Source organism: Octopus sinensis, linkage group LG20 (assembly GCF_006345805.1).
Source record: "Octopus sinensis linkage group LG20, ASM634580v1, whole genome shotgun sequence".
Classification (NCBI taxonomy): domain Eukaryota; kingdom Metazoa; phylum Mollusca; class Cephalopoda; order Octopoda; family Octopodidae; genus Octopus; species Octopus sinensis.
Genome location: NC_043016.1, coordinates 5532190 through 5559918, shown reverse-complemented (window position 1 = coordinate 5559918; position 27729 = coordinate 5532190). Strand labels below are relative to the sequence as shown.

Genomic DNA, 27729 nt, shown 5'->3' with positions numbered 1-27729 from the left:
TTGACATTTTTGTGATATCTTAAAATTTATGAGGTTTTCAGGTAAAAAATGCGTCAAAATATTGCAAATAAAGAAAAAATTGCAAATTCCAATATGTTGTTTTGTACATTTTTGCAACATTTTGACGCATTTTCTATCCTGAAAACTTTGACATTTTAGTGATCTACATGAGCAATTTAATATTATCTATGGTTACAAAAGAGATCATTCAAATCACGAAATTTTTCAGATAAAATATGTCAAAATATTACAAATAAGCATGAAAATGTGTACATGAACAAAATCAGTTAACTATTAATTACCTAACAAATTTTTTTACTTCGCAAAAGATTTCAGAAAAAATAAATATTTAAATATAAGAAATAAACATGAAAAAGCAAAATTGCTATTTTAAATTTATTGTCGAAGCCTAGGGTTTCTCCCAGGACGTCGTCACACTTACACTCTACTAACCCTCTATAGAAGAACGTTGCCCGCTGTCTACATGCCACACGCCCACCCTCGATCTACACTTGATCCATGGGTTCAGTTTGGTAAACGATGTGAACTGTGGAAATAACAGCTTGAAGAACGGAGACCATACCTGCTCACCGTCCAGGTAAAACCAGAGGTGGCTATGTCTGAGCGCATGTCTGCGCATTTTTAGCCACGACATCCCTAACCCACTCTTCAGTGGCTTTTGGCAGCAAATAGAGCGCCTTACAAGAGCATGCGTTCTAGCCACGAATCGGAGCAAGGCGATAAACACCTCTGCAACCTCCGCCCTCCCTTTCAAGGACAGCTTCCGCTCAGACCAGGTCTGAGTTAGGAGAGCCACCTTTCTCGCCACCTCGCTCCAATTCTTCTCTATCTGGAGATCTGGACCTAACCAGATTCCTAGCATTTTCACCGTCCCTCTAAGAAGCGCTGCGTTCGCCAACCGACTGGCCCGGACGCGATGGCGTGCCGCCGCCGGGCTCACGCGGGCCGAGCCAACCGGGTCACCGCCGCCGCTCCACAGCCGCCGCTCCACAGGCGACTCCGCAACCACGCTGCGACCGCCCCGCGAGGCGGACGGCAGCCGGACGCGAAGGAGAGCGGCGACGATCCAAGAATTTCACTTCTAACGTCGCAATACGAGTGGCCCCGATCGCTCCCTTCGATCATTGCCTCGTCGGAGACCGACGGATGACGCGCTGACGAGGCCATTTTCCATCATTCCATGCTTTTCGTATGCAAACCGGTGGTGCTCGCTCTGAGCACTCTAATTTTTTAGCAGAGTAACTTCGGAGGAACCGTGCGGGCCGAAACGGTGGACGCGTTACTACCGCTAAAACGCGAACGGCGACGACGCTCAACGACGCGCCTGCCTCGTAGCTCCCGTGCGCGCAGCACCGACCCGCGCGACGACTAGGCCGCGCAGGCGTGAAACCGGACGACACATGTGGGCAAAGACAGGTGCAGGGCGGCGGCGACGCGAGCATAGCTCCGCGGCCCGACCTCGCATGCACCGGCGAATAGGGTCGGAAGTGCGAACGGACGACCGAAGCGGACGCGCCAGAAGCGCGCCTGCGACGGCGCCGTCGCCCCGAACGTGCTGGGGCACGTTTTCGAGACCCGAATTCCGACTACGAGCTTTTCAAACGCAACAAATTTAATATACCCCACCGGAGCTGGAATTACCACGGCTGCTGGCACCAGACTTGCCCTCCAGTCGATCCTCGTTAACGGATTTGAAGTGTACTCATACCGGTCGCGGGGCCTCGACACTACCTCCCCGTAATTTGCGCGCCTGCTGCCTTCCTTGGATGTGGTAGCCGTGTCGCATACTCCCTCTCCGAAATCGAACCCTGATTCCCTGTTACCCGTTGCCACCACGGTTAGCACTGAGCGGGCCGTCGGCAGTTGATAGGGCAGATTCGCGGGGGACCCGTCGCGCAAAGGCTAGTGCGATACTAGCCCGTGCGATCGTACTTACAGTTATCCAGAGTAACCAAAATCGAAGTGCGTGAAGCCACCGCACGCCTAGGACCCGCGCGCGGAAGGCGCGGCGGCTGCTGCGACGGCCCGTACACGTCGGTCTCAGTCTAATATTTGCGCCGCGACCAATGCGGAAGGCCGACCGTATCGTCGCGACCGGAAGGGACGAGCGCGGGTGTGCCGCCCCGGACCGGCCGAGCGGACACCGGCGGTGAACGGCGGCGATGCCGCGAAGCCGGCTGCCGAACGCCGTTTTCGAGCCCGACGCCTGGGTGTGACCTGCGATCGCGGCTTCGGTTGCATGTATTAGCTCTAGAATTGCCACTGTTATCCACTCTCCTCACGGTGGAAGAATACGGTCCCGAGGATTAGGTCCGGTTCCTGAGTCATTCGCGGTTTCACCATTCGTTTACGGCATGAACTTACACTTGCATGGCTTAAGCTTTGAGACAAGCATGACTAATAGTAGGATCAACCAGGTATCACCGACACAACACGTGAAAACGAAGTGCGGAGTGCGGAGTGCGGCGGCGGCAGCTCGGGAAGCCGCCGCCGAGCGGAAGAAGAAGAGGAATCGGCAGCCCGAAAACAGGCGAGCGGGTAGGGCTCGACCGGTCGGTAGCCGTTCGTATACGCGCGCGCCTCCTCCTCCGACGGGAGAATAGGCGAAAACAAACGAGTCAATGCGCGGAGAAACGTTCGTGAAGCAAAAACGGTTTGCGATCCTACTGTCACACACCGGTGCCGCTGCGGAGGGGCTCCGGTGCGGGTCGAATGGAAGCGACTACGGCGGAGGAGGAGGACGGCAGGCGAGAGGGGCAGCGGTGAGGGGTGGGCCTGCTGCAGCTTTTAGACTCATCCGGCGCCCTATGCGTCGTTCTGCGGTGGTCTCCACCTTTCGAAACGGCTGCGACGAATTGCGTCCGGATTGCGGTCACGAGCGAGTGCGCTGACGGTGGTCGCCATGAATACGACGACAACAACGACACGCGCTAAGGCAGTGATGCCGGAAAAGAAGAAGAAGAAACGGTACAACGATATATCGTCGAGGCAGCTAAACCTAATTGACTCAAATTTGATGGCTCCTTTCAGGGCGTACCACCATTTGTCGTTGATAATGGATCCGGTCAACGCCCTCATTACTAATTGTTTAATACGCTTCCTGTAGGCTTCACAGCCCAATAGTGACTTTTTTAGTTTCCAGTAACCGGTACCTTATCTACACATGCTATCTATGTCGAGCGTACAGGTCACCAATCTACTGTGACTTTATTTATCCCTTGGGCAAATAAACATGAAATAGTAAAAAAATTTCAAATTTCAATTTTGTTGCATTTCAGTAATTATTTGCAATATTTTGACACATCTTCACATTGTTATGCTTTTTTGCAGTATATTGACAAATTTTTTATCTGAAACTTTTGTGAATTGAGTAAACTCTTGGATGAATATAAGTTTACTGATTGATAAGATTACATTTATCAAAGAGATCACCCAAGTGACAGACGTTTTCCTGATACCAAATATGTCAATATATTGCAAATAAGTACTAAAAAAAAAAGATTGTAATTTGCAATTTTGTTCACTTTTCTGTTTATTTGCAATATTTTGCAATCTCTTCTCATCAATATAGTTTTCAGTCATCTTCAGGATAAAAAATGTGTTCAAATGTTTTGTGATAAATTTAATAACAAATTTAAATGAGCAATATCACTTTATTACTTTTATTTGTATAGTGAAAAACATTTTCCACATGAGTACTAAAATTAAAATTTGTATTTGCAAATTTGTTTACTTTTTTATGCTTTTCAGAAATTTTTTGGAAAACTTTTGTCACTTGGGTAATCTCTTTGGTAATTTCATGATACAAAATGTTTGAAGATATTGCAAATGAGTCCGAAAGGACAATAATTTTGAATTAGCAATTTTACTTTTTCATGTTTATTTCCAATATTTAAACATATTTTGTTTTCTGAAATCTTTGTGAAATAAGAAATTTCTTAGGTGAATAATAGTTACCTGATTTTGTTCATGTTCACATTTTTATGCTTATTTGCAATATTTTGTCAAAATTTTTCACCTGAAACCTCAAATTATAAGACATCACAAAAATGTCAAAATATTTCAGTAAACAGAATGTGACAAAGTATTGATATTTTTCTGATGACTAATAAATATAGATTAATGTGAACAAGATTGCAAATTCCAATTTATTGTTTTTTTAGTACTTGTTTGCAAGATACATTAGGTATCTTAAAAAGTTTTAAAATAACAAATTTAAATCAGCAATATCACTTTATTACTTTTATTTGTATAGTGAACACTTTTTCCACATGAGTACTAAAATTAAAATTTGTATTTGCAATTTTGTTTACTTTTTTATGTTTTCAAAAATTTTTTTTCGAAAACTTTTGTCACTTGGGTAATCTCTTCGGTAATTATAAGATATGATAAATAATAAGATTATATTTAACAACAATCACTAGAGAGTGGCAAAAGATTTTCAAAAAATGTTTCAAGACATTGCAAATGAGTACTAAAAGACAATAATTTGAAATAGCAATTTTGCTTTTCATGTTTATTTCTTATATTTAAATATTTTGTTTTCTGAAATCTTTTGTGAAGTAAAAAAATTTCTTGCTTATTTGCAATATTTTGACATATTTTATCGGAAAAATTTCGTGATTTGAATGATCTCTTTTGTAACCATAGGTTAACTCATAGATAATATTAAATTTCTCATGTCGATCACTAAAATGTCAAAGTTTTCAGGATAGAAAATGCGTTAAAATGTTGCAAATAAGTACTAAATAACAACATATTGGAATCTGCAATTTTTTCTCCGTTTTATATTTTTCTGATATAATATATTTTTCTGACTTTACTAAATATAGATTATTATCAATCACTAAACTTATATTTACCGAAGAAATTACTCGTCACAAAAGTTTTCAGATAAAAAATGTCTAACAATGTGAACAAGATTGCAAATTCCAATTTATTGTTTTTTAGTACATATTTGCAATATTTTAACACATGAGGTATCTTGAAAACTTTTGATATTTTTGTGATGTCTTCGATAAATATATCCTTATCATCAATCAGTAAATTTATATTTAACAGATCACACAAGTCACAAAAATTTTCAGATGAAAAATGTGTCAAAATATTGCAAATAAGCATAAGAATGTGAACAAAATTGCTAACTCAAATTTGAAGCTTTTTAGTATTCACGTGCAATATTTTGACACAGTTGTAGCATGAAAACTTTTGAGAATCTTGGATATATATATATGAGTTAATTTATAACTCATGTAAAGTAGATTTATTGATAGGGCATATATTTATGCCCTATCCTTAAATCTACTGTGACTTTAGTCATCCCTTGGGGAAATATCTATTGAAAAGTAAAAAAAATTGCAAATTTTAATTTGTTGCATTTTAGGAATTATTTTGACACATTTTCTTCACATTGTTATGCTTTTTTGCAGTATATTGACAAATTTTTTATCTGAAACTTTTGTGAATTGAGTAAACTCTTATATGAATATAAGTTTACTGATGGTACGAAACATGTCAATATATTGCAAATAAGTACTAAATAAAGAAGATTGTAAGTTGCATTTTGTTCCAAAGAACGTTCTGTCCGGGGCCTATGGATATTACCAAAATCCCTGGCCTGGCAGTGTTACAGAGGAGCTTTACCGGTTCGAGTTAAGCTCTTTAGACATAGGTGTGCACCTTCGCCGCTTTGTGCGAGATGTGAGAGGGACAGTGAAACTGTCCTGCACGCGATTGTGCAATGCCCCAAGGCGACTGAACTCTGGGCTTATGTCGAACACCTGCTGTCGTATTCGAGAAGAGTACAACTGTCGAGCGAATCTGTAATTAAGATCGTTCCACCGACCTCCCTGAATAAGGAGGAGCGAGCCTGTTTTCTTTCGGTAGTTGCTGTGGCGAAACAAATAGTATGGAAGACGAGAGTGAAAGGAATTGCAACAGGCATGTTTATCTCCAGTCTCGAGCTAATCGACTTTTTCGTTTTCCACATGAAACGGAAAATAAGGCTGGAGAAGAAATGCCTGTCGCAAAGTGTGTTTCGTAACAGATGGAAGTCTATAGGAAATATGTTGCGAGTGAAAGAACCTGTTTAATCGGGAATGTAGAAAAGGAGAAAGCAAAGTCTTCAGTGTGAGTATGTGGTTTGTAGGGTCAACCGCGTCCTCCGCTTCATTTTTTTGTTAATCACTCATCCTCATTTAATTGTATATATTTTAATTGTTTATTCATACGTTTCGTCTCCTTTTTCTCAACCTTATGGTGAATAAAGAAATACTCTCTCACTCGCTTTCCCTCTCTCTCATTCTCTCACTTTCTCTCACTCTCTCTCACTCTCTCTCTCACCTATTCTCTGTCTCTCTCTATCTCACACTCTCCCTCACTCTCTCTCACCCTCTCTGTCTCTTACTCTCTCTCTCGCTCCCTCTCTCCCTCACTCTCTCTCACTCTCTCTCTCACTCTCTCTCACTCACTCTCTATCTATCTCATTCTCTCTCTATCTCTCTTACTCTCTCTCTCACTCACTCTCTCTCTTTCTCTCTCTCACTCTCTCTATCTCCCTCTCTCTCATGGCTTGACAAGGAACAAACAAGCTCAGTATATTATTATGACTATTGTTAATATTATTAAAGATTTATTTATTAAGTAATGGTTATAGGGCGATCTTTCGGTACAAGTACACACGTGGATTTGTTTACATTTCTGAAGATAACAGAAACACCTTTCTCCCACCCCACCCCTAATCCTGAAGTAAAGGGAACTAACTCTGTTATGTTTCAGTTCTCTCCCTTGATTATGAAGTTAAGAGAATATACAAATCTGGCGCGATTTAAACGTTTAATCTCTTTTACTTTCTTCAGTTATTTGATTGCGGCCATGCCTTTATTCGAGCAAATCGACCCCCCCCCCCACAGGACTCATTCTTTGTAGGCCTATCGGTCTCTTTCGCCGCACCGCTAGTGTTATGGGCAACATAAACACCCGCAACAGTTATCAAGCGATGTTTAGGGGAAAAACACAGATATACAAACATATACACACACACACATATATATACATATATACATACATATATACGACGGGCTTCTTTCAGTGTCCGTCTACCAAATCCACTCACAAGGCTTTGGTCGGCGCCAGGCTATAGTAGAAGACACTTGCACAATTTTCCACGCAGTGGGACTAGAACCAGAACTCTGCGGTTCGTAAGCAAATTACTTATCACACAGCCCCTCCCACGTCTATCAATTTCTTTCACTCGCTATATCTTGCCTCCTCTCTCTTTCTCATTGTCTTACTCTCTCTCTCCCACTCTCTCCATCTTACTCTCTCTCTCCCACTCTCTCCATCTTACTCTCTCTCTCCCACTGTCTTTCGCAGAATGTAAACAAACACGAAATGGGGGATCTATCTCTCTCACTCTCACTCTCTCTCACTCCCTCCCTCTCTCTCACTATCACTCTCACTCTTTCACTCTCTCACTCTCTCTCCATCTTACTCTCTCTCTCCCACTGTCATTCGCAGAATGTAAACAAACACGAAATGGGGGATCTATCTCTCTCACTCTCTTCCTCCCTCTCACACTATCACTCTCACTCTTTCACTCTCTCACTCTCTTTCTCTCCATTTTACTCTCTCTCTCCCACTGTCTTTCGCAGAATGTAAACAAACACGAAATGGGGGATCTATCTCTCTCACTCTCACTCTCTCTCACTCCCTCCCTCTCTCTCACTATCACTCTCACTCTTTCACTCTCTCACTCTCTCTCCATCTTACTCTCTCTCTCCCACTGTCATTCGCAGAATGTAAACAAACACGAAATGGGGGATCTATCTCTCTCACTCTCTTCCTCCCTCTCACACTACACTCTCACTCTTTCACTCCTCACTCTCTTTCTCTCCATTTTACTCTCTCTCTCTCCCACTGTCTTTCGCAGAATGTAAACAAACACGAAATGGGGGATCTATCTCTCTCACTCTCACTCTCTCTCTCACCCCTCCCTCTCTCTCACTATCACTCTCACTCTTTCACTCTCTCACTTCCTCTCCATCTCTCATCTCTCTCTCTCCCACTGTCTTTCGCAGAATGTAAACAAACCCGAAATGGGGGATCTATCTCTCTCACTCTAACTCTCTCCCTCCCTCTCTCTCTCACTCTTTCTCTCTCACTCCCTCTCATTATGTCTATCTGTGACACCCTCTCTCTCACTCTCTTTCTCTCACATTTTCTCACTATCTCTCACACTCTCTCTCTAATTCTTTCTCTCACTCTATCTCACGCTCTCTCTTTCTCATTCTCTCTCTCTCGCACTCTCTGTCACTCTCACTCTCAGTCTCTAACTCACTCTCTCTCTCCCATACTCTCTCTTTCTCACTCTCTCTCATTCATTCTCTCTATCTCTCACTCTCTTTCTTTCACACTCTCTCACTATCTCTCTCACTCTCCCTCTCTCTCACTCCCTCTCTCTCACTATCTCTCTCTCTCTCACTGTCTTACGCAGAATGTGAACAAGCACAAAATGGAGCATCTATCTCTCTCACTCTCTCTCTCACCCTCTCCTTCTCTCACTCTCTCTCTCACCCTCTCTCTCACTCTACCTCTCACCTTCTCCTTCTCTCCTCCGCAAGATCTAGGGTGCGGAAAGTCAGCTTCGGCGTATGCGGACGACATCACCATCATCATTTCCCGAGTCGAGCACCTACAGTGGGTGGGTGAGGCCTTAAGGGACTACGAAGCGGTGGCAGGAGCGAAAGCCAACCGGGATAGATCGGTCGGCTTGCAACTCGGCACCTGGAGGGGCAAGTCGATGTCTTCCGACAACGTCGTAGGACGTTGGACGGAAGGACCGGTGAAAATGCTTGGAATCTGGTCAGGTCCAGATCTCCAGATAGAGAACTGGAGCGAGGTAGCGAGAAAGGTGGCTCTCCTAACTCAGACCTGGTCTGAGCGGAAGCTGTCCTTGAAAGGGAGGGAGGAGGTTGCAGAGGTGTTTATCGCCTCTGTAATCACTTACCGCCTGACCGTCGTGCCTTGCCCCGATTCGTGGCTGAACAAACTGGAACGCATGCTCTTTCGCTTTTTGTGGAGGGGCAGCAGACCTCTTGTAAGGCGCTCTATTTGCTGCCAAAAGCCGCTGAACGGTGGGTTAGGGATGCCGTGGCTAAAAATGCGCAGACATGCGCTCAGGCTTAGGCACCTCTGGATTTACCTGGCAGTGTTACAGAAGAGCTGGCCTGGCAGTGTTACAGAAGAGCTTTACCGGTTCGAGATAAGCTCTTTAGACATGGGTGTGCACTTTCGCCGGTTTGTGCAAGATGTGAGAGGGACAGTGAAACTGTCCTGCACGCGATTGTGCAATGCCCCAAGATGACTGAACTCTGGGCTTATGTAGAACACCTGTTGTCGCATTCGAGAAGAGTACAACTGTCGAGCGAATCTGTAATTAAGATAGTTCCGCCGACCTCCCTGAATAGGGAGGAGCGAGCCTGTTTTCTTTCGGTAGTTGCTATGGCGAAAGAAGTAGTGTGGAAGACGAGAGTAAAAGGAATTGCAACAGGCATGTTTATCTCCAGTCTCGAGCTAATCGACTTTTTCGTTTTCCACATGAAACGGAAAATAAGGCTGGAGAAGAAATGCCTGTCGCAAAGTGTGTTTCGTAAAAGATGGAAGTATATAGCAAGTATGTTGCGAGTGAAAGAACCTGTTTAATCGGGAATGTAGAAAAGAGAAAGCAAGTCTTCAGTGTGAGTATGTTTTTGGGGTCGACCGCGTCCTCCGCTTCATTTTTTGTTAATCATCATTCTCATTTAATTGTATATATTTTAATTGTTTGTTTATTCATATGTTTCGTCTCATTCGATACCCTGACCCCAACGTTTGTTTTGTACCCACTTTTTCTCAACCTTATGGTGAATAAAGAAATACTCTATCTCACCTCTCTCTCACACTCGCTCACTATCTCTCACTTTCTCTCTCTATCACTCTCTCTCTGATTCTCTCTCTCACTCTCTCTCACTCTCTCGCTCTCACTCTCTCTCTCTCACACTCTCTCTCTCTCAATTTCTAACTCACACTCTCTCTCTCCTCACTCTCTCTCTCTCACTCTTTCTCATTCATTCTCCTTCTCGCTTTTCACTCACTCTCCTTCTCTCTCACTCTCTATCTCACTCTCTTTCTCTCACACACACACTCTCTCTCCCCCCCTCTCTCTCTGTCTCTCTCGGTCGGACTCTTATCGGTCGTGTTATTCTTTGCTCCGCAGTGAAAGATTGTTTTTGTGCTGAAAATTGTGAAAATTTGCTGTTTTGGTCGGCGAGACCACTTCTCTTCTGCTGTTGAAACAGAGTATTGCCGTTGTTTCCCCCTTGTTTCAAGGGGGAAGCGGCGAAAGACATGAATTTGTCACCAATTTCTTCCGAGTCCAAGGAAATCTTTGAAAATTTGTTTGAAGGCATAAAGGCGAATATTTGGGAGGAGGCGGTAAAGATATAGAGGCGAATATGTGGGAGGAGGAAGGTAAAGGTATAGAGGCGTCGCACGCGCTCGTTACAAGGCAGACACAAAATGTCTAGCGAGAAAAGTCAAAAATTATTTTGCGAGTGCAGCAACTAGCGCCCCTGTGAAAATATAGTCATAAACAAAGAAGATTTAGTAATTCCAAGGACTACTAAAAAAGAAGGTGATAATGTGAAGTTGCTCCCTCCCAGTGAATTAATTTACGCGACGGAGAAAAACTTGATATATAAAACATATGTAAAAACTAAAAAAATTGATTTCGTACCGAGGAAAGCGATAGAAATTATTGAGGAGGCCGATATGGCAACAACAAGCTATTAACGAGGGTAGTCGCTTCGGCACTGTAGATGTGCGTTTCCTACGAAGAAAAAGCTAGGGAAAATTCAACAATGACATTGAAGTCGGAAGAAGTAGTTTCCTGCCGACTTACATAGGAAGAGAACTTCAAAAATCACGGTCACTGATATATCACCCGAAATAGATGTGGCCTGGATGATAGCCGCTATTCTCATAGGCAAAGAAGAGAAAGTTCAATTCTTCATCTAAGAGATACCACCACATGAACTGGGTTGGACAAGATTTAGAGCTTGTCATCCAAGCAAACCCCTCAACATTTAAAAAAATGCCCCGTTCCCTTACAATTGGAGAAAATACCAGCCTGATGGTGATAGTCTAGGGAGAAAGCCCAGATGTTACAATGTGGCGAGAAAGGTCACATAAGGTCGAGCTGTAAGAAGAAGACAGCCAAGAAACGCAACAGAAGAGGCAAGCACGACGCCGAGACAACGACCACACCACTAGAAATAGCAGCCACGTCGTGCACACCAATTGCCGACAGCGGGAGAAAACAACACAACAACAACCAGAGTGGGGTCAACCGTGGAACCTTCAAAAAGATGGAAACGGAAAAACCCACTCTCTTCGGATACACAGGACTATGCTCCAAACAGACAGACAGGCACACCCACACCCACAAATACAGTCGCAAACACACACGTAGCCAAAAAACACACACACTGGAAAAGGCACACACAACACACATACACCTACCACAAGCACACACACCTACAAACAACGACGCTTCTACAAACCACACACACACCCCCAAGCACCACACACACACACACACACACAACACACACACCACACACACACCACAATCGCCTAATATAAAAAAGATAAACCCTTCACGGCGATGAACAAATAATAACTATTAAGAGACCAAATTGTTTTAATGAAATCGGCGAAAAAATATATCGCAACAGATGTAAATAGTATTATTCTTGAAAATTCCGAATTTTATACGCATTTCGAACTAAAAAATCTTTTGCGGAGGACGTCGGGCCCGTTACAGATGAACTTTTCGAGCTATCTCTACAGACGATTTCGCGAAAAAAAAAAATGACCTCGCAAACCACAACGCTCACAGACAGAAAAAGAGGGGGTGAAACTACACCCTCTCTCCCGTTAAAACAATAAGTTTTTAACATTCGACTAATTTTTCACATTCTCGTTTAAACTCGTTTGTTTAAATATTCGCGACCTGGGGTCGTATTGGAAGCAAGGCTGCCTACAAATCGTTTGGATGTAGTGGTAATTACCGAATCCAGACTGAGTGGGCTGCAGGCTTTTTAACCCCTTCTAAACGGCTACGAGAAATACGTTTCTCCCTGTCGACCTGGAGGGGGCGGAGGAGTGGCGGTGCTGATCAGAAAAAACCTGGATTTAGAGATTAGAACTGTCTTTATAGATCCGGAAGGCAGGTTAGTCGTTTTGGATGTGACGGATAGCAGTGGTAAAGTGTTCAGGCTGGTCACTGTCTATGCTCCCTGCGAAGGAAAAAGCCGAGCAGAAAGATTACTTCAAAAGCCTAGAGAATTTTATCGGCACGTCGAACACGTTAGTATTGCTAGGTGACTTCAATATAATTTGCGATGCACACGTAGATTATGCTGGCTCGAGAAAGAATAGGAGGGTATTACTTCACTCAACGATCTGCTAAGTCGTTTCGAGTTGGCAGATCGATTAAGACTGGACAACCCAGACGTTCCAGCGGGTCCTGGGCAAGAAACGACGGGTCCGTCCAGATCTTACATAGATAGAATCATAACTACAAGGAAAAGGATAAGAAATACTTTGCTGTCCACAACACATATCGTCAGCTACAGCGGTCACAAATTAGTGACCTGTACGCTCGATATAGATAGCATGTGTAGACGAGGTACCGGTTACTGGAAGCTAAAAAAAAGTCACTATTGGGCTGTGAAGCCTACAGGAATCGGATGAAACAATTAGTAATGTTGGCGTTAACCGGATCCATTATCAACAACAAATGGTGGTACGCCCTGAAAAGAGCTATCAAATTTGAGTCAATTAGGTTTAGCAAAGAACTAGCTAGTGCTAGAAACAAAGTAGAAAAGGAACTAGTTAAGGCAATAGATGAGGCAATGGGGTCAGTCAGTGCATCGAAAGTGTTAGCGGCGAGGTTGGCACTCAACCAACATCTCAAAGCTAAACATGAAGGGTGCATTGTCAGGGCTAAGATCCGTGCATGAGACAGAAGGGATCAACGCAGCCGGATGGGCCCGGGTGGTAGAGTGGCCAGCGTGGCAACAACTCAACCATTCGATCTTTGACGGACCCAAATGGTCGATCAGTAAACGAACCCGTGGAGATGTGCAAGGTGCTTCACGATCATTTCGCCCAGCTATTCGGGAGGATCGGCGGACTGGAGCGCGGGGAGAAGCTCGCAGACTTCCTAGCCGGTTCGCCACGTCTATCGAGGCCAGATGCGGAATCTTGTGAGGAACCGATCACAGCCAAGGAGTCGAGGATGTTTGTGCAGACTGTGGCGGGACAAATCGCCGGGTCTCGATGGTCTGCCTCACGAACTCTATAGTAGCATGCCAGACTTGTTTGAGCACCACTTGCATGTCGTGTACACCGACCGGTGGCAGCAGAACGGGAGAATTCCTAAGTTTGTGAGTCGTTAAGAAAGGATCCAAACAAGTGGGATTCCATTGATAATTTTCGGCCCATCCTCGCTGCTTTACGCAAGTTGAAGATTTTGGCCAAGGTCTTAGCAAAAAGGTTGGCGCGGGTCGTGGGGTGAACTTGTTGCGAGGCGCAAACTTGCGCCATCTCTCTGGAAGGAGCATCCACGACAATCTCCACTCTCTACGCTATGCCTTAGAAAACGTAAATAGGATTCCTGGCAAGGGTGTGGGCTGTGGTCCATTTGGACCAATCGAAGCGTTCGATAAGGTGGACCATCAGTATCTGGGCGGCGGTCCTCGCGGCGGCTTGGCTTCGGCCCGACCTTCCGCGAATGGATCAACGCCTTATACAGCAATATCGAATCGGTAGTTCGGGTGAACAGTTTCTTTTCGGAGCCGTTCCGCATTGAACGTTCAGTACGTCAAAAGTGCCTTCTCTCCCCGCTTCTCTACGTTTTGGCCCTTAAGCCGTTGCTGAGGAGGTTGGAAACTATGAGGTGCACTCCGCGAGATCTAGGGTGCGGAAAGTCAGCTTCAGCGTATGCGGACGACATCACCGTCATCGTATCCCGAGTCGAGCACCTACAGAGGGTGGGTAAGGCCATAAGGGATTACCAAGCGGTGGCAGGAGCGAAAGTCAACCGGGATAAATCGGTCGGCTTGCAACTCGGCACCTGGAGGGGCAAGTCGATGTCTTCCGACAACGTTGGACGGAAGGGCCGGTGAAAATGCTTGGAATCTGTGCAGGTCCCGATCTCCAGATAGAGAAGAATTGGAGCGAGGTAGCGAGAAAGGTGCTCTCCTAACTCAGACCTGGTCTGAGCGGAAGCTGTCCTTGAAGGGAGGGAGGAGGTGTGTAGAGGTGTTTTTCGCCTCTGTAATCACTTACCGTCCTGACCGTCGTGCCTTGCCCCGATTCGTGGCTGAACAAGCTGGAACGCATGCTCTTTCGCTTTTTGTGGAGGGCAAGCAGACCTCTTGTAAGGCGCTCTATTTGCTGCCAAAAGCCGCTGAACGGTGGGTTAGGGATGCCGTGGCTTTATTCAGATATTTTATTAGCTGCTTCAATTGCAGAGGAATAACTTATTGGATGAAAAAGTTATCTGTGACCTGACTACTTTTCAAACTTTCTAACTAGCTTTCTCAATAGATGATGCAATACTTACAATATATGAAGTCAAACAGATAGTGAGAAATCGAGAAATTAGAAATTACTCATTTTATCCCGGTTACTAATTTTGGCCAACCCAAAGTGTTTTGGATCTAGTGCTAAGCATCAAGCTAACACTAATCCATAATATCACAGTGGAAAAACGCCCTGTCCGATTTGTAACCTCAATCTTCAGCATCCAAAGATAATGGCATAACACAAGTGCACCCATTTGATAACATGAATTTACACAAGTCAAACTGGAGTGCGATCACTCAAGACTTATGGCAAATGGACTGGTCGCTTCGCTCTTGCACAAACGCATGGCAACTATTTGAGGGCACAGTCACCCTCATATGCTCAAACAACACACCCTCACGACTCATAATAACAGGCTATGCAGGATTCTAAAACATAGAAAAGGCTCATCAGGAGAATAAGAAGACTAAACGAAAAATCAATACCACTAAAATACCACCATCGGCATCACCTCCAATCGCGAACATTAACAGCTGCAGGACTGTATAAGAACCGTCATAAACGACCGAGGAGCTCCAGAGAATAATCCTAAAGTTTTACTCCTTTGCAAAAACACATAGGACCACAGTTTCCTCTATTGGCCCAATGGTTGACGGAAGCGGTATCCTTCACAGCGATGTCAAAGACATGGCTGACATTCTGCAAAGTCAATACTGCTCTGTTTTACAGTGACCTAATTCAGTGACTCAAGCTGCTTTGCTTCTTTGAATTCTCAACATGTCGTTTCCGACATAACCTTCAGCGCTACTGACATCTCAACAGCAATAAAAGAAATCAAACCTGATTCAGCAGTGGGTCCTGACAGGTTCCCTGCTAGAGTGCTGAAGGAATGCAGAGAGCAACTTGCGCTCCTCTTGCAAATCTCGTGGAGGAAATCACTGGATACCAGTCTTATCCCTCAAAAACCCTTCTCTCCCAGTCAGTCGTTCCTATCTTTTAAAAGGGAATAAAACGCTTCAAGTAGCTACCGTCCAATCTTACTCACCTCATATGTATGTGAGAGATGTTGAGATCAGAATAACAGACTTCCTAGAGCAAAATCATATTCTAAATTGTAACCCGCATGCTTTCGTGGTGGGAAGGACAGCTTCTCCACCATTTTGATGACATCTTAAATGCCCCTGAGGCTCCAACGACGATTGTCATATCAAGGCCTTTGACAGTCGACAACAATATACTGTTAAGGAAACTATCCATGCTACTTCAATGGGGTTAGGTTATTTCCTAACAACAGGACCCAGTTGATGGCAGCCACTCAAGACCAGCAAAGTCGTCAGCTGAGCCCGGCAGTGTAGTGTGCTGGGTCCACTTCTTTTTAAGAGGGCACATTCCAACAACCATATACACTACCATCGGGAAACCTACTTGAACCGTCGGATAATATCAGAGACATAGGTGTAACTGTCGACAGCAACCTAGCTGGAGTGTGCACATCAACACAAAATGTTGCCTCGCAGAATGTACTCATGGATCCTCAGAACTTTTCAATCTAGGGATCATGAATCATCCTTCTTCTCTTCACATTCACTAGGCCCCACCCTCAAATACTACTGTCCATTGTGGACCCCTAAAAAAAAGACAAGACATAATGAACATCAATCACTAAAAAAATAAATGAATGAAGGGACTTGATTTGAAACAGCTGAAATCCTATTCCCTTCCACGCCGCCGTGAGCGATACCTTATTTGCACCATGTGGAAAATTTCCGCCAATATTATCCAAATTATATCGGTATTTTGGGCTACAGTTCACCCTAGTGCAATGTGTCCCCCTACAAGAGTAAAGATCACATCACATAAGATCATTGCGACATAGTTTCTTCACTGCAAATGTGTCCTGTTCTTTTCAATGTTATCCCAAAAGAAATTAATGTTAAAAAGACCTCACAACAACTTTCACAAACAGTACTTGGACAAATTCCTCTAGAAAGTACCGGACAAACCACCTACACCTAGACACGTCTCAGCCAATAACACTTTCTGCTTGGTATCCGAAATAATTAATTAAAACACTCTTCTACGTGGTGCTATTGAGTAGTCATGGCCTGGGCCGATAATGGCCGAAACCAATCTAATTATATATATATATATATATATATATATCTAATATTAAACTCTAGTTGTGTGAGTGTCTGTCCCCTTCGATTTAGATTCCTAACTCTCCTCCCAACATTTTGCGGTGCAGTTTAACCAAATTCGGGTATCTTATAGTCTCGATTCATATCGAGCTCGTCGACTATTAGCGCGCGTCAACGATGAGTCTACGATTTTAAAATAATTTAACATCATTTTTTATTCCATTTTAATGCATAAAATGCATCGTAGGTCGATGGCGTCGGAGTTGGCGTCCACGCTCACAGTTGCACCTGTTTGCTTCTCCCCCTTCCCTCCCTCGTGAAGCTGTGGGGAGGGAGTGTAAAAAATCAACGTCGTAATGCGTTTGGTGAAGGAAACCAGCGTTCTTTTAGAACACGACTTCATGGCTTGAAGACACCAAAACAAAAATGGCTAAGAAAGCCCGAATTTATAAGGGAAGTAACTCTCTAAAAATGCTTATATAGTATTTCCCTTACAAACCCGAGCAAAACGCCGGCGATACTGCTAGTGTGTATATAATATTATATATATATATATATATAGAGTTATCGCCATACTAATATGGCATTCTTATAAAAATAAGAAAAAAGCTGTCCGGTTATTAGCTCCATGAGGCCATCGCCTTAAGTTAGCTATTTGATACACAAACTGTATCCATATACCTTCGAACAAGGGAGGTCATCGCTCCACACTACTTGAGCCGCAGCTACAGACGCGTTTCGGAGTATTGCCCCCTTTCAATGCAGCGTAGCCAGCCAGTAGGTGTCGCTTCCGACAATCTCTGTTCGATGGTTTTGTTATACCTAATTTCGGTGGAATACATCCACTTGTTTTCAATAATAGAAATATTAAAATTACTAAGTCTCTCTAAAAGAGAACAGCGGCAGCACGTTCCCGGAAAATAATAGTTTATCGCCATACTAATATGGCATTCTATAAAAATAAGAAAAAAGCTGTCCGCTTATTAGCTCCATGAGGCCATCGCTTAAGTTAGCTATTTGATACAAAAACTGTATCCATATAACCTTCGAACAAGGGAGGTCAGTCGCTCCACACTACTTGACCGGCAGCTACAGATATTATTTTCCGGGAACGCTGCCGCTGTTCTCTTTTAGAGAGACTTAGTAATTTTAATATTTCTATTATTGAAAACAAGTGGATGTATTCCAGCGAAACTAGGTAAATAAAACCATCGAACAGAGATTGTCGGAAGCGACACCTACTGGCTGGCTACGCTGCATTGAAAAGGGGCAATACCCCGAAACGCGTCTGTAGCTGCCGGTCAAGTAGTGTGGAGCGACTGACCTCCCTTGTTCGAAGGTTATATGGATACAGTTTGTGTATCAAATAGCTAACTTAAGGCGATGGCCTCATGGAGCTAATAAGCGGACAGCTTTTTTCTTATTTTTATAAGAATGCCATATTAGTATGGCGATAACTATTATTTTCCGGGAACGCTGCCGCTGTTCTCTTTTAGAGAGACTTAGTAATTTTAATATTTCTATTATATATATATATATATATAGTTTATTTAAAAGCAGCAGAAATATAACAAAAGCTGTTACTCAGAGTTTTACGTTCCCGTTCGTCGGACAGGTTTTGTTAAAATGGAACAGAAATAACGATATAATCAAAACTAGTTAAAGGATACACTTTTAAAAATGGATTTGTTTCATTGGTCCTTTCAATTGACGTAATATGTTACACATATTCCGTCACCTATCTCTCTTTCTTTTTTCTTTCTTTCGCAAAGTATCATTTCTCTCCCTATTCGTTACTTTGAAAGCGTCCTTAAACAATGCGTTCCTCTTCTGCCGCCTTTACCGCTTTCTTTCGCTAGGATTCTTCTTATTTTCTTTTTCTTCCCCCCCTCCCTACGTTTAAGATATACTTCTTGCCTAACTTGTCTGTTATAACTGACTTCTATATGTATACACCAAGAGATTTTCGTACACGGGTATGGTTGCGTGCATATGTGTATATGTGTACTTGTGCGTATATTCATATCTTACATTTATATGCCTGTATATGTATGTAACTATGTGCATGCATCTGTGTATTTTGATGTATATATGTATATTATAGATTGTCTAGTGTGGGTATATACTGTTGTAAAATATTTATGTAATGCAGCGTGAAAATTTTAATTTATTAATCGACTTATATTTCGTATATAATTATTTACAATATGTATTTTAAATCCACTCTTCGATTTAAGGTTTTCCTCGATTTTTATAATAGGATGAATTTATATTGAATTCATTTATTTTGTTCATTGAAACGCCCAATGAAATAAATCCTTTTTTTAAAGGTGTATCCTTCAACTAGTTTTGATTATATCGCTATTACTATTCCATGTTAACAAAACTGTTCGACGATCGGGAACGTGAAACTCTAACAGCTTTTGTTATATTTCTGGTGTTTTTAAATAAAGCATATTACTCTACCTCTGGTATTTGAGTACTCTTTTTTCCACCTTGTTTCACTCCGGTATATATATATATATATAAAAAGTGATGGTTTGTTGCCAACTTAATGATGCAGTCCCAGGAGAGGGAAGAATGCTACTGCTACTTAGCCCAGTAAACAGCGTTTCCAATTGGCTATGTGACACAGGCGTACTATCTCGTTATGTCTTCAAACAGGGGAGACAAGCACCTCCACCCAGCAAACCCAGTACCCAGAGACTAGTTTCAGAGTCATCGCTCTTCATCAGTGTGGAGTAGCTTGGTTTGCTAACTGTCGAAAACATATAGAATTCACTGAACTACAAACTTAGAAATATTGCTTTTCTAAATATCACAGAGAGATTTAGGCAGTAGCAGCACGGTAAAGTGATGGTTTGTTGCCAAGTTAATGTGGCAGTCCCAGGAAATGGAAGAATGCTACTGCTATTTAGCCCCAGAAAACACCGTTTCTAGTTGGCCATGACACATTTTCTGTGTCGTTATGTTTTCAAACAGGGCAGACAAGCATCTCTACCCAGCAAAGCCAGCATCCAGAGACTAGTTACTGTCATTGCTCTTCACCAGTCTGGAGTAGCTTGGTTTGCTAGCTGTCGATGATTATTCACCTTTGAAAACATATGGACACAGTACGCTTGTGTCGCTTAGCCAACTAGGAACAGTTAACTGGGGCAACAAACCATCACTTTACCGTGCTGCTACTGTATAAGTATCTCTGAGAGATTTAGAAATGCAATATTTCTAATTTTGTAGATCGGTGAATTTATTTCACTTGAAATTTTGTATGTTTTCAAAGGCAAATAAACATAGGCAGCTAACTAACCAAGCTATTCCAGACTGGTGAAGAGCAATGACTCTGAAACTAGTCTGTGGATATTTGGCTTTGCTGGGTGGAGGTGCTTGTCTCCCCTGTTTGAAAACATAAGGACACAAAACGCTTGTGTCACATAGCCAACCTGAAACGGTGTTTATTGGGGCTAAATATCAGTAGCATTCTCCCCTTTCCTGGGACTGTCACATTAAGTTGACAACAAACCATCATTTTATCGTGCTACTACAGTATAAGTTTCTCTGAGGGATTTAGAAATGCAATATTTCTAATTTTATACACACACGCACACACACACATATAAGCAACAGCTTCTGCGTATGTAGATACTTCCCTCTCTTTTTATGATTATTCATATCACTAGCGAACTATAATGCTTAGATATATGCAAATGTAGCCTATTTAAGACTTCATTGATAATGGCATATAACCATGAAAAACATCAGTACATGTCAAAGTGACAAAGAAATGAGAAAGGAGGTCGTGAAATGAGTTAAAAACAACAGCTTAATCGCCCTTAAGTCACACACACAAAAGATTTTGTTTCTGCTTTTCATTATCATATAAATTCCTGTGTCCCAAAAGTAAAGAAAAGTTATGAGGGGTTATATGGGGTGTTTAAACTAGAATTTCGCCCAACTATTTAATTATTTATAACATACTGATGAAATCAACATTTTCCAAGATCTGTCTTTCAAAGGCGAACGCTCGAACGTGCATGCACCCAAGTAAAAGCTCATCCCAGCGCTTAATGATACGGTTAACTGCCGCGTAAAACCCACCAATTTGAAACTAAAAAAGGCAAGTATTCCCTGATTGCAAATTAAAAGCAAAATACAAAAAAATATATGTATAATAACAAAAATAAAACGTCCACGTTTTATAACAATTGGTTATCTATCTATCTACCCGCTCAGTCGAAGTCGACTCTCGGTTACTCGTTGGATCAGTGTCCTCCAGTCAGTTCTATCCTGGGCCGCTTCTTTCAGATTGACTATGTCCATTCCAGTATCACTCATGATGGTGTCAAGCCAGCGGGTTCTTGGTCGGCCTCTTCCTCTCTTGCCACTGACCATTCCGAGCATGATGTCCTTCTCCAGGGATTTTCTCTGCATAATATAACCGAAATATGCCAATCTATGCTTGGTGATCCTAGCTTCTAGCGACATTTTCGGCTCGATCTGCTTGGTGAGCCTCGCTGTCCATGGAATCCAATTGGTTATACGTAATTTATCAGTTAAATTTTAACAACGTCAACAACTTTGGTTAAATTGACATATACTGAAGCATAACTTATGTGAATAATCATAAAAGTGGGGGGACTAAGTATCTACATATGCAGGCTGGCGCAGAAACCTATTGTTTGTTTGTGTGTGTGTGTGTGTATGTGTGTGTGTGTGTGTATACATACGTACATATTTGTGTGTATTTATTATATAATAATAATGATGATAATAATAATGATGATGATGATAATAATAATAATAATAATAATAATAATAATAATAATAATAATAATAATAATAATAATAATAATATATGGATGACCTAAAACTATACGCTGCAAATGACAAACAGCTGGAAACACTATTAAAGACAGTTCATGGATTTACCAAAGAAATAGACATGAAATTTGGATTAGAAAAATGCGCCAAAGTAACCATGAAAAGAGGAAAACTAGTTAAGAGTAACAACATCACACTAGATAAAACCAATGAAATAAAAGAATTAGACCAAAGCCAAACTTACAAATACTTAGGAATCCATGAACTAGATAAGACAACACACACAATGAAAGAGAAAATAAAAAAAGAATATTATAGACGAGTTAGATCAATACTAAAAACAGAGCTCAATGCTAAAAACAAGATAATAGGTATCAACACTTTAGCTGTCCCAGTTATAAGTTACAGCTACAATATCCTTAACTGGACACGAAATGAACTGACCAAAATAGATAGGAAAACAAGAAAAATAATGACAGGATCTAGAATGCATCACCCAAAATCTGACATAAAAGACTATATATACAACGTATAGAAGGTGGTAGAGGCCTTATACAGCTGGAAAACTACTATAAAATAACCACCATAGGACTGCAAAAATATCTACTTCAGAAGGAAGGAAAACTGATCCAGAGAGCGGCAAAACACGAGCAAAACAAAAAACTGTTCTCAGTATTTAAGGAAGCTGACAAATACAACAAGAAATCATACCACCTAATAAACATGAAGAGAAGAAGAGAAGAAGATGAGAAGAAACAACAAAAGCTATAAAACAAATGAAATCCAAACTAAAAATAGAACAGCAACGAACCATGATAAAACGATGGCAAGAAAAGCCCCTTCATGGTAAATACTGGACTAAACTAAACGCAAAAGAAATAGACAAAGAAAGATCCCAGCAATGGTTGAGAAGCTCAGGACTCAAAGCAGAAACAGAGGGATTTTTAATTGCAGCACAAGACCAAAGCCTCCCTACCAGAAATTACCAAAAACATGTAATGAAAAGAAATATTACAAGTAACTGCAGAATATGTGGAGATGGACAAGAAACAATAAATCATATTATCTCTAGCTGCCCAGTCCTGGCTAAGAAGGAATATATTCACAGACATGACAGAGTTGGAACCTACATACATTGGAAGATATGCCAACATTATGGAATAACAACAGAAAAAAGATGGTATAGGCACACACCAGAAAAGGTCACAGAAAACGAGAAAGCAACCATACTCTGGGATATGCCGATACACACAGATAGAGAAATTAAGGCCAGCAGACCAGATATAGTTGTCAGAGATCATGAAGAAAAAAATGCTTTCTAATTGATGTATCAATACCGGCTGATGACAACGTGTCTCTAAAAGAAATGGAGAAACTCTCAAAATACAAAGACCTGGAAATAGAGGAAACTAGAATGTGGAATCTGAAAACAGAAACAATTCCTATCATAGTAGGTGCATTAGGCATGATAAAAAAATATTCAGACAAATACATAACAAAAACACCAGGACTTACAAACACATATAACATACAGAAAATTGCACTACTAGGCACTGCACACATCCTACGCAGAACACTTTCCATACAATAACCATCAGAGCATCACAACAAATCACAGCACATACCCAAGGCACACAGAGCTGCGCTCGGTAGTGAAGTGAAAGCACGCTATAAAAATAAAACTACTGAATAATAATAATAATAATAATGGTAATGATGATTATAATGATGATAATAATGGTGATGATGATAATAATGATAGTAATAGTGCTGATAATCTATCTAGTGCTATTAACTCAGGTGGTGCTATTAAGTTAGACATGGCCTGGACCAATCTTTGGTCGAAACATATCTAAGTTTTATCTATCTACACACACACACACACACTCAAAGAGTTCAGCCAACACAAACCTCACCTCGGCTCTATTGTTAACCAAATATGAAAGTATTATTTGACAGGCAAGAACTCTGGCGTTGAAGACAGTCAGCCAGCCAACCACCAATCCAACCAACGAGACAGACAGACACTACTGTGATGGTGATAATGATAAAAAACAAAAATAACAATAATAAGATACTGCTGTGACTACACATAAAACAATATCATTGATGATGATGATGATGATGATGGCGATGGTGATGATGATAATGATGATGGTAATGGTGGTGATAATGATGATAGTGATAATAACGGCGATGATAATAACGATAATAAGCCGACTACGGCTGCTATAATGTTACGATTATAATTGTAACGGCAATGATGGCTGTCTCCCCACGAGCCAATCAAAGCTCAAAAAGGATAACATTATCGTAGCACCAAAATGTTTTTGGAAACTAAAAGGAAAACTAAATCAGTATACCAAATTTCTTGTCCTATGGTTAATCTGGAAGCGCGTCCCCCAGAGAAGAGCCAGCCTGGGGTCGAAAAGTCATCAACTGGCACAAACTCTTCTCCGAATACGGACATGGATGGTCACTTGAACGGGAAATCCCCCAACTCGAGCCCTCCAAGTTCACCACCAGAAACACACAGAAAGAAAAAAATGTAAGCGGAACAAATGGACCCGAGAAGAGTATAAAGAAGTAATATACGCTTATTACTATGCATTAGGTAGGCCATCTCAAGAGAGACACACCGCAAACTCTTACAGTAAACACGAATCAAGACAGTAGGCCCTATTTGGACGAGAACAACTTAGCAAATGTGAGGAGGGATATCCTTAGAAATAACAGACTCACAGACAGTGAAATAAGCGCGATCAAGCACGCAACGGAAAATGACATAAATATAAGACACAAAGGAAATGAAGAATCAGATGAACAGTATAGCCGCCACGAGGCTTAATTGAAAGACTGCCATCTGACCAAAGTACGCAAAGCCTGAAGATACAAGAAATTCTATTGTACCTGTTAAAGATAGCCAGGAAAAGAAAAACAACAGTAACTGAAGATCTCGCATTTGCTGAAGAACACAGAGAGTCTATGGCAGGCAGAGGCAGAAAATCCTGAATACACTTGAAGTTGTAAGACATACAAGTATGAATGATAGAGAACCACTTCATAAACTCTCAAATACAAACCAAAATAAAAAACAAATCCAAATTGGCAACTATGTAACAAATGAAATAATACAAGAATTAAAACCTGATTTTACTGAGTTAAATGAAATTATATACGCTTCTGCTAGGGCAATTGAAACCAGCTGTATGCCCCCGAAAATACAAAGAAAACCAAACCTGGGAAGAAATCAAACCTGGAGAAGTAAAATTGAAAAAGAGATTGAATTTATGAGAGGGGAAATATCAATATTAAATGAACTAATATGTGGAAATGATGTAAGATCCAGAACAGGAAGAAAGATGAAGAGAAAATTTGGATCCTCACCAAGAGAAGAACTGATATCAATAAAAGAAACGCTGAAACAAAAAGTCCAAGCAAAAGCCCAAAGAATACGAAGATTTGAGAAGAGAAACAAGTTTTACAAGCAAAATAAGCTGTTCACATCCAATGCCAAAAAATTCTACAGAGAAATAGGGAAGGAGAAAGTAACCGTTAAAGACCCCCCTCCCATGGAAGAAGTTCAAAACTTTTGGAAAAGGATTTGGAGTGACAAGAAGACGTACAACATAAATGCAGACTGGATTATACAAACTGAAGGATCCTACCAAAATTTACAACAAGCATGGGAAGACATCACAATAGCAGACCTAAGAAAGGCACTCACGAAGGCCCATAATTGGAAATCCCCCGGTAAAGATAGGGTGCCGAATTTCTGGCTCGCATCGCTCCCATGCGCACACGGTAAGCTAGTTCAGCTGCTCAATGGAATTATGAGAGACCCAAAGAAAACACCTGAATGGTTAGCAAGTGGTATTACTTACCTACTCCCAAAGAACAACGAAACCAACCTTCCAAAAAACTATCGGCCTATCCACCACGTATAAAATCCTAACATCTATCCTGGCGGAGAAAACATATGCATTCATGGAGAAGGACGATATTTTCCCCATTGAACAAAAAGGGTGTCGCCGAGGCTCTTACGGAGCAAAGATCAACTGCTAATTAATCGTATGATCCTTGAGAACTGTCACAACAAGCGCAGAAATCTCAGCTCCGCATGGATTGACTATAAAAAGGCCTTCGACAGTATACGCATCCATGGATCTTGAGATCGCTGGACATCTTCAAAATTTCCCCTGTGATTTCAAGCTTCCTGAAGCACAATATGTCGTTGGGAATACGAATCTCCAATTATACCACTCTAATGGAGTACTTGCCTCAGAAAATATAAACATCAACTGTGGAATTTTTCAAGGTGACTCACTTTCACCTTTAATATTCTGCATAGCCTTAATACCCCTTACAAGTGAATTAAACAGAACAGGGTATGGGTATAAAATTGCCAATAAAAAAAAGCCATCTATTTTATATGGATGACTTAAAACTCTATGGTAAAGACAATAATGAACTTGAAGGCCTATTGCGCACTGTGAAAGCATTCAGCGATGACATCGGGATGGAGTTTGGACTTGAGAAGTGTGCCAGGCCACTTTCCAGAAAGGGAAAGTGAAGACCACAAATTCAGTCGTGTTAGATGTTGACACAGTCATAAGAGAGCTTGAGCAAGAACAAACATACAAATATTTAGGGATAAATGAAGGCTCTGGTATTCAGCATGCAAGCATGAAAGAGAAGATCAAGAAGGAATGTTATAGGAGAGTTCATGCAGTCCTGAAATCTGAACTAAATGCACGTAACAAGGTGTTAGCTATAAATTCCTTAGCAGTCCCAGTTGTTACTTATAGCTACAATGTGTTGAACTGGAATATGAGTGAAGTAAAGAATATAGATAGGAAAATACGCAAGCTGCTGAGTTGTAATAGGATGCACCACCCAAAGGCAGACGTAGATCGCCTTTACCTTCCCAGAGCCCAAGGAGGTCGAGGCCTGATCCAATTTGAATTAGCTTACAAAACAACCACAATTGGACTGGCCAAATATCTCGAAATAACGAATGACTGGATGCTGAAGCTCGTGGAAAATCACGAGAGACGAAAGAAGCTTCATTCTATCATAAAGGAAAGCAAAAAATTTGCTATTGATCTCGTGCAGGATACCCAAACTGAACAACCCGAGGGAAGTACGGCAACTATTATTGCAAAGAAGGTGAAAATAATGGCAACGAAAAAAGCGCACGAGCAATTGGCTGATAGGTGGGAGGAGAAACCTCTGCACGGCAAATATATGGCCCGCAGCAAACAAGCTGATGTTGACCAGAAGCAAACCCATCAGTGGCTACGGAGCTCAGGGTTAAAAGCAGAGAGCGAAGGTTTCATCCTAGCTGCTCAAGATCAAAGCCTATTAACCCGGAACTACCAGGCCAATGTGATGAAAAATGGAGCAGACCCAAAATGCCGATTCTGCAACGACATGATTGAAACAGTGGACCACCTAATCTCTGGATGTAAAGTCTTAGCACCAGTGGAGTATAAATTAAGACATGACAGAGTTGACCAATATCTACACTGGCTAATAAGTCGGCATTACAATATCAAAGCTGCCGACAAGTGGTATAATCACCACCCTGAGGCTGTAACTGAAGGAGAAAATGTAACCATTCTGTGGGACTTTCCAGTACATACAGACCGAACCATCAAAGCCAATAAACCAGATAGTGTTGTGAAAGACCAAAACAATAAAGTTTGCTTATTGATCGACATGAGCATCCCCTGTGATCATAATATCTCAGCGAAAGAATTTGACAAGCTCAGAAAATATAAAGACCTACTCATTGAAATTGAGAAAATGTGGCATCTCAAGGCGGTTACAATACCAGTGATCGTAGGAGCACTAGGAATGATCAAGAAGGGAACCGAAAATTATATGAGAATGATCCCTGGCTTACCATCCCTGCAAGAAGTGCAAAAGATTGTCTTAACTGGTACATCACACGTATTGAGAAGGGCATTGTCGATGTGAGAACTGTTGCTGCTCATGTATTTTAATTTAATAAAAAAAAAAAAAAAGAATGAACTATTGATTTTGGATTAATGGCCTACCAATGTATACTATGAGTTTCTTTGCCCTAGGAGTCGGGAAGACACTCGGCAAGAAA

The 27729-nt window shown here is 41.8% G+C and overlaps 1 long non-coding RNA gene across 2 annotated transcripts; it reads right to left on the bottom strand.

Annotated features, from left to right (window-relative positions):
* Positions 1-2172: 2172 nt before the first annotated feature.
* On the bottom strand, positions 2173-27729 carry LOC118767263. Of its 2 annotated transcripts, none has more exons than XR_005003168.1 (3): positions 27719-27729; positions 11891-11898; positions 2173-2418 (listed from the first exon to the last, which is right to left on the bottom strand). It is a non-coding gene; the product is annotated as an uncharacterized LOC118767263 (long non-coding RNA). The 2 variants fall into 2 exon arrangements; XR_005003169.1 differs by lacking the exons at positions 11891-11898; positions 27719-27729 and adding exons at positions 11318-11327; positions 15270-15281.